Raw genomic sequence first — 11,283 nt, 5'->3', positions numbered from 1 at the left:
ATGGGGCTTTCCCAGTTGAGTTCAGTTCAACCATCCTCACGCACCTCATCTTTTTGTATGCGTGCCTTTGTTCATTTCTGGTGGTTTGGCTTGTTAGTCACCTCTGTGGTTTGCGGGAATAATGAGACGGATAGGTTGGCATTGCTTGAGTTCAAAGCCGAGATCACTCATGACCCTTTTGAGGTTTTGAGTTCTTGGAATGACAGCATCCACTTCTGTCAATGGCGAGGGGTCACCTGTGGTCTTCGACATCAGAGGGTCACAGCATTGGACCTGCAATCTCTGAAATTGGTAGGCTCCATATCACCACATATTGGAAATTTAAGTTTTTTGAGAAATATAAGCCTCCAAAACAACAGCTTTTATAATGAAATCCCTCCAGAAATTGGCCGCTTGTTTAGATTGCAAAGCTTATTATTGTTTAACAACACAATGAGTGGCAAAATTCCTAGCAATATATCTGGTTGCTCCAACCTTCTTGTGCTTAGTGTCGGTTCTAACCAGCTGGTAGGAGAAATTCCTATGACACTTGCCTCCATGACAAAGCTCCAAATTATTGCTTTTCACTTCAATAATCTAACTGGAAACATCCCACCTTTTTTTGGAAACTTTTCGTTTCTAGTTTTGTTATCTGCCTTTGGGAATAACTTGGAGGGGAACATCCCTCATACTTTTGGCCAATTGTCCAAGCTTTCAATGTTTTCTTTGGGTCAAAATAGTTTGTCTGGTACAATTCCTCCCTCAATCTTCAATTTGTCTTCATTAAGACAATTTAATGTAGGATATAACAAAATCCATGGGCATCTTCCATTGGACATAGGTACCACACTACCAAATATTGAACTATTAAGCATTGCCAAAAACCAATTTACTGGATCTATCCCTGCTTCAATATCCAATGCCTCAAATCTGGACAAACTTGGATTGGGTGATAATCAACTAAGTGGAAAAGTTCCCTCTTTAGAGAAGCTAAATAGAATTTTGTTAATTTTTATTCAGTATAACAATCTTGGAAATGGAGAAGAAAATGACTTGAGTTTTCTTTGTTCTTTGATAAATGCTACCTATTTGACTAATTTGTATATAAATTACAATAACTTTGGGGGAGAGTTGCCCAAGTGCATTGGCAATCTATCAACTACTCTTACCATGTTGGTTCTAGATAATAATAAGATATCTGGAAAGATTCCAATTGAAATAGGAAATTTGATCAACTTGTTGACACTTGAAATGTGGCAAAACAAATTATCTGGTAATATTCCTTTTGAAATTGGAATGCTTCAAAAATTACAATATATGATATTAAGTACAAACAATTTCTTTGGGAACATTCCGTCCTCTCTTGGAAATTTAACAGCCTTGACAAAATTGTATTTAGACGAGAATAATCTTCAAGGCAACATCCCTCTAAGTATAAGCAGCTGCCAAAATTTGTTTACTTTGAATCTTGCTAAAAACAATCTCAGTGGTTCAATATCCCCACAAGTTTTTGGCCTCTCATTCTCACCAACTTTTCTAAATTTGTCTTCCAACCAATTTACTGGTGTCTTTCCCATGGAAATAGGAAATTTTAAAAATCTAAATGGATTGGATATTTCCAAAAATATGTTTTTTGGAAACGTTTCAGCAAGTCTGGGAAGCTGCATAATGCTAGAATACCTATACATGGGAAGCAACTTTTTCCAAGGGCTCATTCCTTCATATTTGGAATCATTAAGAGGTCTTCGATGTCTAGATCTTTCAAACAATAATTTGACTGGCCAAATTCCAAAATTTTTGGAGGCCTTTGTCTACTTGGAATATCTGAATCTGTCTTACAACTATTTTGTGGGAGAGGTGCCCACAAACGGAGTTTTCAAGAATACAAGTGCAACTTTCCTTGAGGGAAATGGTCAACTTTGTGGGGGAATACCTGAGTTTCAGCTTCCTAAATGCAAATACGAAGAATCCAACAAGAGAAGGTTGACCCTTACCTTGAAGTTAGTAATCTCTATATCTTCTGCTTTTTTTGGAATAACTTTGGTTCTATCTGTTCTACTTCTTCATTCTGTAAGAAAGAAAAGAAAAGATAACACCTCAAGAGACTCACAAAATTTGCTTTTGAGTCTATCTTACCAAAGTCTTCTAAATGCAACCGATAAATTCTCTCCCGCAAATCTAATTGGTGTGGGTAGCTTTGGATCTGTGTATAAAGGAATTCTTGATCAAGGTGGACAAGTAGATATGGTTGCTGTGAAGGTGCTCAACCTTTAGCATCATGGAGCTTCCAAAAGTTTTATAGCCGAGTGTGAGGCTCAACGAAACATTAGACATCGAAATCTCGTAAAGTTACTTACATCATGTTCTGGTATTGACTATCAAGGTCATGATTTTAAAGCTTTGGTATATGAGTTCATGGAAAATGGAAACCTAGACGAATGGTTGCATCCAAGGGATGAGGCTCTTGACAAAAAAAAGAATTTAAGTCTCCTTCAGAGATTGAATATTGCCATTGACGTTGCTAATGCATTGGATTATCTTCATCATCATTGCCAGACACCAATCATTCACTGTGACCTCAAGCCTAGCAATATTCTTCTTGATGATGAAATGATGGGACAAGTAGGTGACTTTGGCTTGGCAAGATTGCTTTTTGATGCCACCCAAGATTTTTTTGTTGATCAATCAAGCTCCATCGGAATAAGAGGAACAATTGGTTATACTCCTCCAGGTGAATTTCATTATCATTTTAAATAAAAAAGTATATCAATTGTATTTCCTTTTCCCTTTATCTTTCACTATATTTTAGACCCTAAAAGAACAATGTTAATAAGGATGTTTCGTAGTTAGAGGATTGAATGTTATATAACAAAAATTTCCATTTATCTTAATTGTTTTCTTTTTACATGCCACTGAAAAATCTTTTCTAAGACTTGTAGGTTAAAAATATCTTATCACATTTTTTTTTCCTTTTTTTGGTACAAAACTATGCTCACATGTTACATATGTGTTATGTTTAATTTCCAGAGTATGGTATGGGAAATGAGGTGTCAACATATGGTGATGTCTATAGTTATGGCATATTGTTGCTAGAGATGTTCACAGGTAAAAGGCCTATTGATAACATCTTCCAAGATGGGTTAAACCTTCATGACTTTGTTAAAGCTGCTTTGCCAAGACAAGTAATATACATTACAGATCCTCTTCTTCTTTCTTGGAAAAGTGAAGAGGGAGAGGCAACAATGATCGACATTACTTGCAATGAGGGTCAAAATGGAAGTCCAATAATTCAAAATTGCTTGATTGCGATACTTGGAATTGGTGTTGCTTGTTCCGTCGAACTTCCAAGTGAAAGGATGAACATAGGTGCTGTTATAATTGGGCTACGTTCAATTCAACAAAAACTTCTTGAACTAATGTACATAGACAAAGGCTTCAAGGCACAGGTAAATTTTCTTTGTCTTGGGGTAAGAATGGGTCATTTATATAGTGATTAGAAAGGGACACTTGGTAGTTTTCCACAGCAATTAAGTGATCTAATCTGAAAAGGCCACTCCAAATGTTTTAAGATTTATGCTAGTATTTTTTTTTATTCGAGCAAATCTGAAAATTAAAAATGGTGCTACTTGAAATTTGATAATCTCATTATGCTATACATAAATTGGGAATAAGTCCAATTACTCTTGTTTAATACCTAAACACGTAATATGACACTGAAATCAATTTTCTATTTAGTGATTTATCTTATTGTAGTGGTTCACAAGAAACTGGCTTATATCTTATTACTCTCGATTTTTAGAGGTCTCTCTCGATGACATAAGATTATTGTCAATTGTACTGAATTATTGACATAGATATTTGGAGGCTACAAAGTTAAATTTAACAAATTTGTTAACTTTATTTATTCTAAATTCTAAATAAAATTTAAGTAAATGGTTATCAATTCCAAAAATACCGAATGATTTGGGATTTGCCAATTTCACAAATGGACATTCTTGCATCATGATTTTCTTACTAGTAACGCATAATTGAATGTTTAAGTTACAAATTAAGTAATTGATAGTGAATATCTTTAGAATCCCTTTTACTTAGGGAAAATGTCATTCAACATACCATCGATTTTTTTTTTTTTTGAAATTCAAAGCTTATTGTTCTAATATATTGAATTATCTTCCTTTTCCACAGGTGGACAACGATGATGACTATTATGAAGGTGGTCATCATGATTTTCCAAGTTTATGATACATAACATTGGAGCAAATAAATAACCTTGAAGCTTCCATTTATAGTTTTCTTATGGAAGTCATATATATATATATATATATATATATTTTTTTTTTTCTGTATCAAGTATGTCAATTTTCTTCACATAAAAAAAGTATGTAAATTTTCTTCTTTAATTAACTTGTATTTTAATGTACCATTGAATAATATTTTAATGTGTCTTTGTGTTAAATCTCTTTCCCTCTCCCTTGTGTGTGTGTGTGTTTGTTTCTAAAAAAAAAACAGACCCTATAGAATTTACAAGCTCAAGAAAATTTAGACTTGATATGTATATAGTATTAATGTATGCAACAATGCATTATGTCTTTACTCATTCTCAAAACTAATAATAACTTCTCAAAAAAAAAAAAACTAATAATAACTTATCAATTATGATATCACCATAATATTTTACTACCGTGACTTTACACATTCTTCAATATAAATGTAATTTATAATATAAAATATATGTAATACAAATAGCTTGAGTAGAAACATCATTTATTTATTTTTACTTTATACTCACTTGCAATCTAAATGTATATATTTTTATAAACAACTTTACACATTCTTCAATCTAAATGTAATTTATTTATTTATTTCATATCCATATGCCAATGTAGTACTCAATGCTAGTTTTTTTTTTTTTTTTTTTTTTTTTTTTTTTTTGAGAAATAATTACAATATGCTGTTAACCTCGCAGCTCGAACCATTTCCCTCCTGGACCCCCAAGTACTTTATGCATGGAGAGATGTCAATTCAGCTACAAGGCCTTTGACATACTCAATGCTAGGTTGAAAGGTCTAATTCCACTCTTATTTAGAGAACCATATATAATTTTCATCATCTTCAAGAGATAGAGATAATAAAACTCTTAACAAAGATATTTTTTCCCCATTTCTTTTTCTTTTTGGATAAAATATTACATGCAAGTGGTTTTCTTGATATGCTTTTTTGTGTTGTACCAACTTTCTTTACATAGTACCAAATTCAACTTGAATAAAACCTTCAACATGCACAAAATCACAGATGCATGCATACTAATTTAGTTAAAAAATTACCGTGTTAACAAATTTGATTGATGTTACTTATCACACATTATTGTTTTACATTAGTTTATTGTTACAATTGTTAATGTTTTGAGTTATGTTAACTAATTAGGGTATGAAATTCGGTCCACTTAGGTCTATTTGGTTCACTTATAGGTCAAATTCGGCCTATTTAATTCAGAGCACTTACTTAAGAATGAAAAAAGACAAGTTTGGGTTGAGAGCAACATCAATTATTTAAGTAATATCAATTGTAATTATATGATTTTTTTTTATTATCATAATAATCTCCTTAAAAGAATGAGAAATTTGAAACTTAAAAATTTAGTTGTACCACAAGAAATTAGGAAAAATATAATGCATGAAAACAATTTTTCAAAAAATATGGATCACTTCCAAAAAGAATAATATCAATCAAAAGCACCGAAAGTGAAAAAATTATATATTTGTAAAATAGAGAGATATAAATTACTTTTAAAAATTGTTTAATTTTTAAGGAGATCAACAAATTTTCTACAATAAAATTTAGAGAATAAATTATATATTTCCACACATTGCGTAAGTTATTCATGTGTAAGTTAGTGGCTAGTGTATTATAATAACTAACTTTTTCTTAGTATTACTTTTTGAGAATAACTTGCAAGTGTGAAGCACCATGTCACAGTATTCTAAGAATACATAATAATTTTCTGACTGGCAATATGGCAGGACAATATATTAGCTCATCATGTACAATTTCTCCTACTTCTTGACTCTGTAAAATAAGCCAAATTTTACCATTAGAAAAAAAAGTTACGGCATTGAAGAAGAAGTCATGAATTTGTGACTTCTACTTTTCCACCTTTTTATTTTTTAATATTTTTATATAGTGAAAATGAAAGTCATCTCAGTTGAATGACTTTTTCTAAAGAGGATCCAAACACTCAATTTAAGATATAAAATAAATTTTTTTTTATAGAAAAAAAGGAAATAAGTTACTTAAATGTAGAGGATCCAAGGGGGGCTTAAATTGAGGGGACATTAGACTCCTTAGGCTTAGACTATTGAGCCAAAACAAAAAATAACTAGTAAACCCCACAGATAAAACCCAATAACAAAATAAAACTAAAAAAAGACCCAAGGATCAGGACATCTTCGCGGCAACTGATTAAAGCCAAGAAACATAATAAATAAGACTCGTGATCTGCTAGCAAGCTTATGGTAACAGCACGCTTAACCACAAAGTGCAAAGCGCCAGAAGCTTAGTGCTTTTTGTCTCTAAAGCAACACACATTAAGTGCTCCTTTTGGAGCTTTTCCAATAAGCTCAGAGTGTTTTTGGAGCTTATTTAGTATTTATTTTATCTTTAAAAAAAAAAAACCAAATGTGATATGTAGTTGGCAGATCTTAATGTTGTTGATATGCATTATATATAAAAAAGACAATTTTACAAGTTCCAGAAGTAAAAATCCATCTGGGAGCACATTCCACATACCGCTCAAACTCACCAAAGTAGACTCCAGCAAGAATAAGGTCACTAGGGAGGGCATGTTCTAGTTCACAAGTCTCAACATACTTCTCATGAAAGTGAGACTATTAATTTAGATGGAGTGGATGGGGAAGATGATGAGGAAGGACAACTAGATTCAATGAAGTAGATGAGGAAGATGATGAATGTTACAAATCTTTATGATGACAAATATAATAGTCATATGCTCAATGAGGATGACGATTTTATATAAATTTTGAATTATTACTTACACTTTTGACAATTATAATTGATGAGTACACAAATTCAAGTTGTTTAGACTTATCATTGGACGACCATAACGCCATAAATAAGCATTTAGTGCAAGAGCCGTTACTGACGGGAACACACGGAGACATGACCGTTGGCTAGGTTAGCAATAACCTCATTAATGCACCAGAAGTGTTACCGAAAGTGTAAATATGGACATTAAAGGCCTCCAATGGTTAGAAAGAGATTAGCTATATAAACTACTCAAAGGGTAAGAGAAAGGTACAAACGTATACACTGCTACACTATTTTTTCTCATTATTCTCCCTCTCTTCCAAATATACTTGACTTTGTCATCGGAGATTCTTTGGTTGGTGCCACGCTAGCGTCCCTAGAGGGAGGAATATTCATTATTGAAAGTTCAGATTTGTATGAAAACACAAGAGCTTGTTTAGACCCCCAATAAAAATTATGGCTAGATTGCTTTTACTCTAATTTAAACTAAGTGTGGAATAAGAGTAAATGAGCGCAAACAATTGCTAACACTACCCTAAGCCATATTCATCCATTATCAACAATAAAAGAAAAGCTTAAAGAGTAGGGAGGAGAGATGCAAACATAAGATAACACTGAGACGTGTTATCGAAGAGAAAACCGAAGAACTTAGCGAAAAACCTCTTCGCTGCCCTTCAAGCGGTACTACAACAAAATGTATTTTTAGTGATGAAAAAATTCATCACTAAAAGTCCAGTTTTTCGTCACTAAGGACCTTTAGTGATGAAATTGGACTTTTAGTGACGAAACTCATTTCGTCACTGTAGCCCCGTCACTTAAAGTCCTGGTGACGAAAAATTTTGTCACTAAAAGTCTGATTTGATTTAAAAAAAAAAAAATTTTTTTTAGTGACGAAAACGTTTCGTCACTAAATGTTTTCCTCACTAAAAACACTATTCAGTGACAAAAATATTTCATCACTAAAAACAGTTTAGTTTACTAAATCATATTTAGTGACGAATAATTTCATCACTAAAACTATGTTCGGGTACATATAGTGATGGAAAAATTCGTCATTAAAACCATTTCTTACAAAATTTTGCTATATTTCTTACAAAATGCTATATACCATTTTTGTGGCTATATTTGTGACGAAAAAATTCGTCATTAAAACTTATTTTCTGTTTTTATTTTTTTCATGGCTTTGATATTAACCTGTAACCTGTCATTACATTATTAAAACCTCACATTTGAATTACACATTTATTTCAACAACACATTTATAAAAAAAGATCCATACATTCCACAAGTAAAAAATAAAACAAGTATCTAATTCAAACTCATTCCATACAATAATTGTTTGCAATACATATAATAACTTTACCTAAACCCTATTTTAGAACTAACGGAAGATGTCCTCATATGTCTTCAAGTAATACCAAAAGTAAATCTCCTAAAAGCCACCAATAAGAAATCTGCACAAATTAATATAAAAACAATACTTCGTTAAAATCGTAAAGTAAAAACATTAACTATGTTATAAGAAACATTTCTAACAATGCATTAAGAGTAACCACACCAATAAATTAAAATCACAACTTCTAATGTATAAGTTGTAGAAAAAGAAAGGAGATGATGAGACCAATTGTTATAATTTACAAGATAAAAGGGATTTGGAGAGAAATTTTGGTTGTGAGGGTTGGAAGGCATCAAATTTATTTATTGTTATTTTTCCCTTTTCTCTGAATAAAAACATGAGGAATCTTTCTTTTCTCTACTCTATTTCCTTTTTTTTATCTAAACTATGAGGCAGGGGTTGGGGGGATTCATTTCATTGTGCTACTTTGACCATATCTGATGATGTGGATTAAAAAATGCTGTGTGTGGAGGATTAACTAATTGCACTTTAATGCATTAACAGTGCCTTGAAGAGCAGAGTGGGGCCATCTTTGTTTGACTGGTCAAGGCTTGGGGGACTCACTTCTAGTGGTTCCTCTCCCCTTTTTCCTAAACTCTCTTCTCCTTTGTAATTACTCTTTTGTTTTGTTTTCTTTTTCTCTTATTTTTGGTTTGCTTTGTGCTTTTCATGCATAAAGTAGCTTCATGAATATACATCTTTCTTACTTATCAAAAAAAGAAAAAAAAATAAAATTGAGAGTAATGCATAGAAAGTGATGTACTCTTAAGTTTGTTCAGATAGAATTTCAATATCTAAGTGTATGTGTTGATGTATACTGTTTAAGCAAATGGTTCTAGATTAGCTTAACAAACTTATGCTCGGGTTCCTTAGACAACCTTTAGCGTTGCCTCCACTTGCTGAAAACCCTTCGCTCCACTCATTTACAAAGGTTGTAGGAGTCCCAACCAGGTTCAGTCATTCAAAAGTGAAAAAGGAATTCAATTCCATGATTAGATATTTTTCGAAATTTAAGTTCTGCAATCAGACAAGTATTTTTGAAAGGACTATGTGTGTGTTACATTAACCAATGGTTTTGAGGCTGGCTTAAATGTTAGGAGGTTGAGGGTGGAAAAGCATGGTTTGGTTGTCATTGTAATATACAGATATAGAATGCAATCCCTTTATGCGTCATGTGATGTATTTGGAGAGAAAGAAATGCTAGTTAATTTGAGGATTGTGAGAAATCAGTATTGGACTTGAAGCTTGTGCTGTTGAAGACCTTATATGATTGGAATTTGGTGGCTTTCAACACATGTTTTTATTTCACTGATTTATTTGAATTTCTTGATCTTTTTGCTTTGTCTCTAATTTTGTTGTAATTGTTGTATACTTCCTGTGTACATAGGTTGCACTCCTTTTTGTTTTTTCAATGAGGTTACTTATAAGCTAAATGGAAGTGATAGAGCATCAAATCTACAACGTGTATATAGTGAATCATGAAGAGCAATAGGAAGACTTGGGATATGAAGATGAAGGAAAAGAAAATGATTCAAGTCATAAAATGATAACTGAAAAAAGAATGGTTTAGAAGAGTTCAAACAAAAAGAATTTCAGTAAGAAGAGTTCTAAGTAGAAAAAAAAAAATTGATATCCAATGAAGGAAAAAGGATAGGCATTGAATATGATAGTTATAGGTATCAAATGAAATGGTAAATGCCTTTGGTTGGATTGTATTTCTTGTATTTGTCTAGATGCAAGTCTATATTGTTGTTTGTGGGTAAAAATTCTAAGGTTAAGAAGCTTTTACTAGTTTTGTAAAGAGGCTTGTAAAGATCATACAGACCCTATAGAGGTTGTGTGGTGGGTTTTGGAAAAGAAGTTCCTCTAAAGTGTATTAAGTTGATTAAGGATATTTATGACCAAGCAATAACTAGTGTGAGAACAAGAAGAGGCATCAAAAGTGAGTTTCCTATCATTATAGGTTTGCATCAAGGATCAAATTAAGTTCATATCTCATTGCACTAGTGATGGATGAGCTCACTAAAATGATTCAAGAGGAAGTCCCTTGGTGTATTCTTATTGTAGATGATATAGTTTTAATGAATGATACTAGAAGTGCCTTTAATTCTAAGTTAGAATTTTGGTGAGACACTCTAGAATCTAAAGGTTTTTGATTAAGTAGGACTAATACAAAGTAAATGGAATGTAATTTTAGTAAAAATTAGAAACAAAGATGAAAGGGCAGTAAAACTTGATGGCAAGAGACATGGGTTCTAGTCAACTCAACTAATAAAGTCTCTTGTTTGTTGTTGAGCAAGAAATTTGAGGTTTAAACTCTACCTCCACCAAGAAATGATTGGTGTATTGGCCTCATGTTAGAGATCAATTATCATGGAGCGAATGCTATATGTTGAAATGATATTGTATCTATTAAAAAAAAAAAAAGACTCGATGGTCAATAGATGCAAAAGAGCGAGAGTTTTTGATATTTTGGATCAATAGTTCATAAAGATGGGAAGCTTGAAGGGGATGTGAATCCTAGGATAAGAGTAGGATTATTGAAATGGAGAAGCGTTATGAGTGTTATGTGATTGTAGAATACATATTAAGTTAAAAGGTAAAATTTTATTTTACTACTATAAAACCAACTATGCTCTATGGTATTGAATGTTGAGCTTCTCTTATCAAAAAAAAAAAAAAAAAGGGTATTGAAGGCTGAGCTGCTACATATTTGTAGAATAAGTGTAGTTAAAATGAGAATGTTAAGATGGACAAGTGGAAATATGCAGAAAGATAGGATTTAAAATGAGGAAATTTGCTTAAGGATGGGGGGTGGCCCTTACTGATGATTAGATGCAGAGAGTCACTTGAGATGATTCGTT

At 32.3% G+C, this 11,283-nt stretch overlaps 1 pseudogene; it reads left to right on the top strand.

Annotated features, from left to right (window-relative positions):
* On the top strand, window positions 1-3,331 carry LOC115984816 (annotated as a pseudogene).
* Window positions 3,332-11,283: the final 7,952 nt, after the last annotated feature.

The sequence above is a fragment of the Quercus lobata genome, chromosome 4 (genome assembly GCF_001633185.2).
Source record: "Quercus lobata isolate SW786 chromosome 4, ValleyOak3.0 Primary Assembly, whole genome shotgun sequence".
In the NCBI taxonomy this organism is placed as follows: domain Eukaryota; kingdom Viridiplantae; phylum Streptophyta; class Magnoliopsida; order Fagales; family Fagaceae; genus Quercus; species Quercus lobata.
This window is presented reverse-complemented; position numbering and strand designations above follow the sequence as displayed.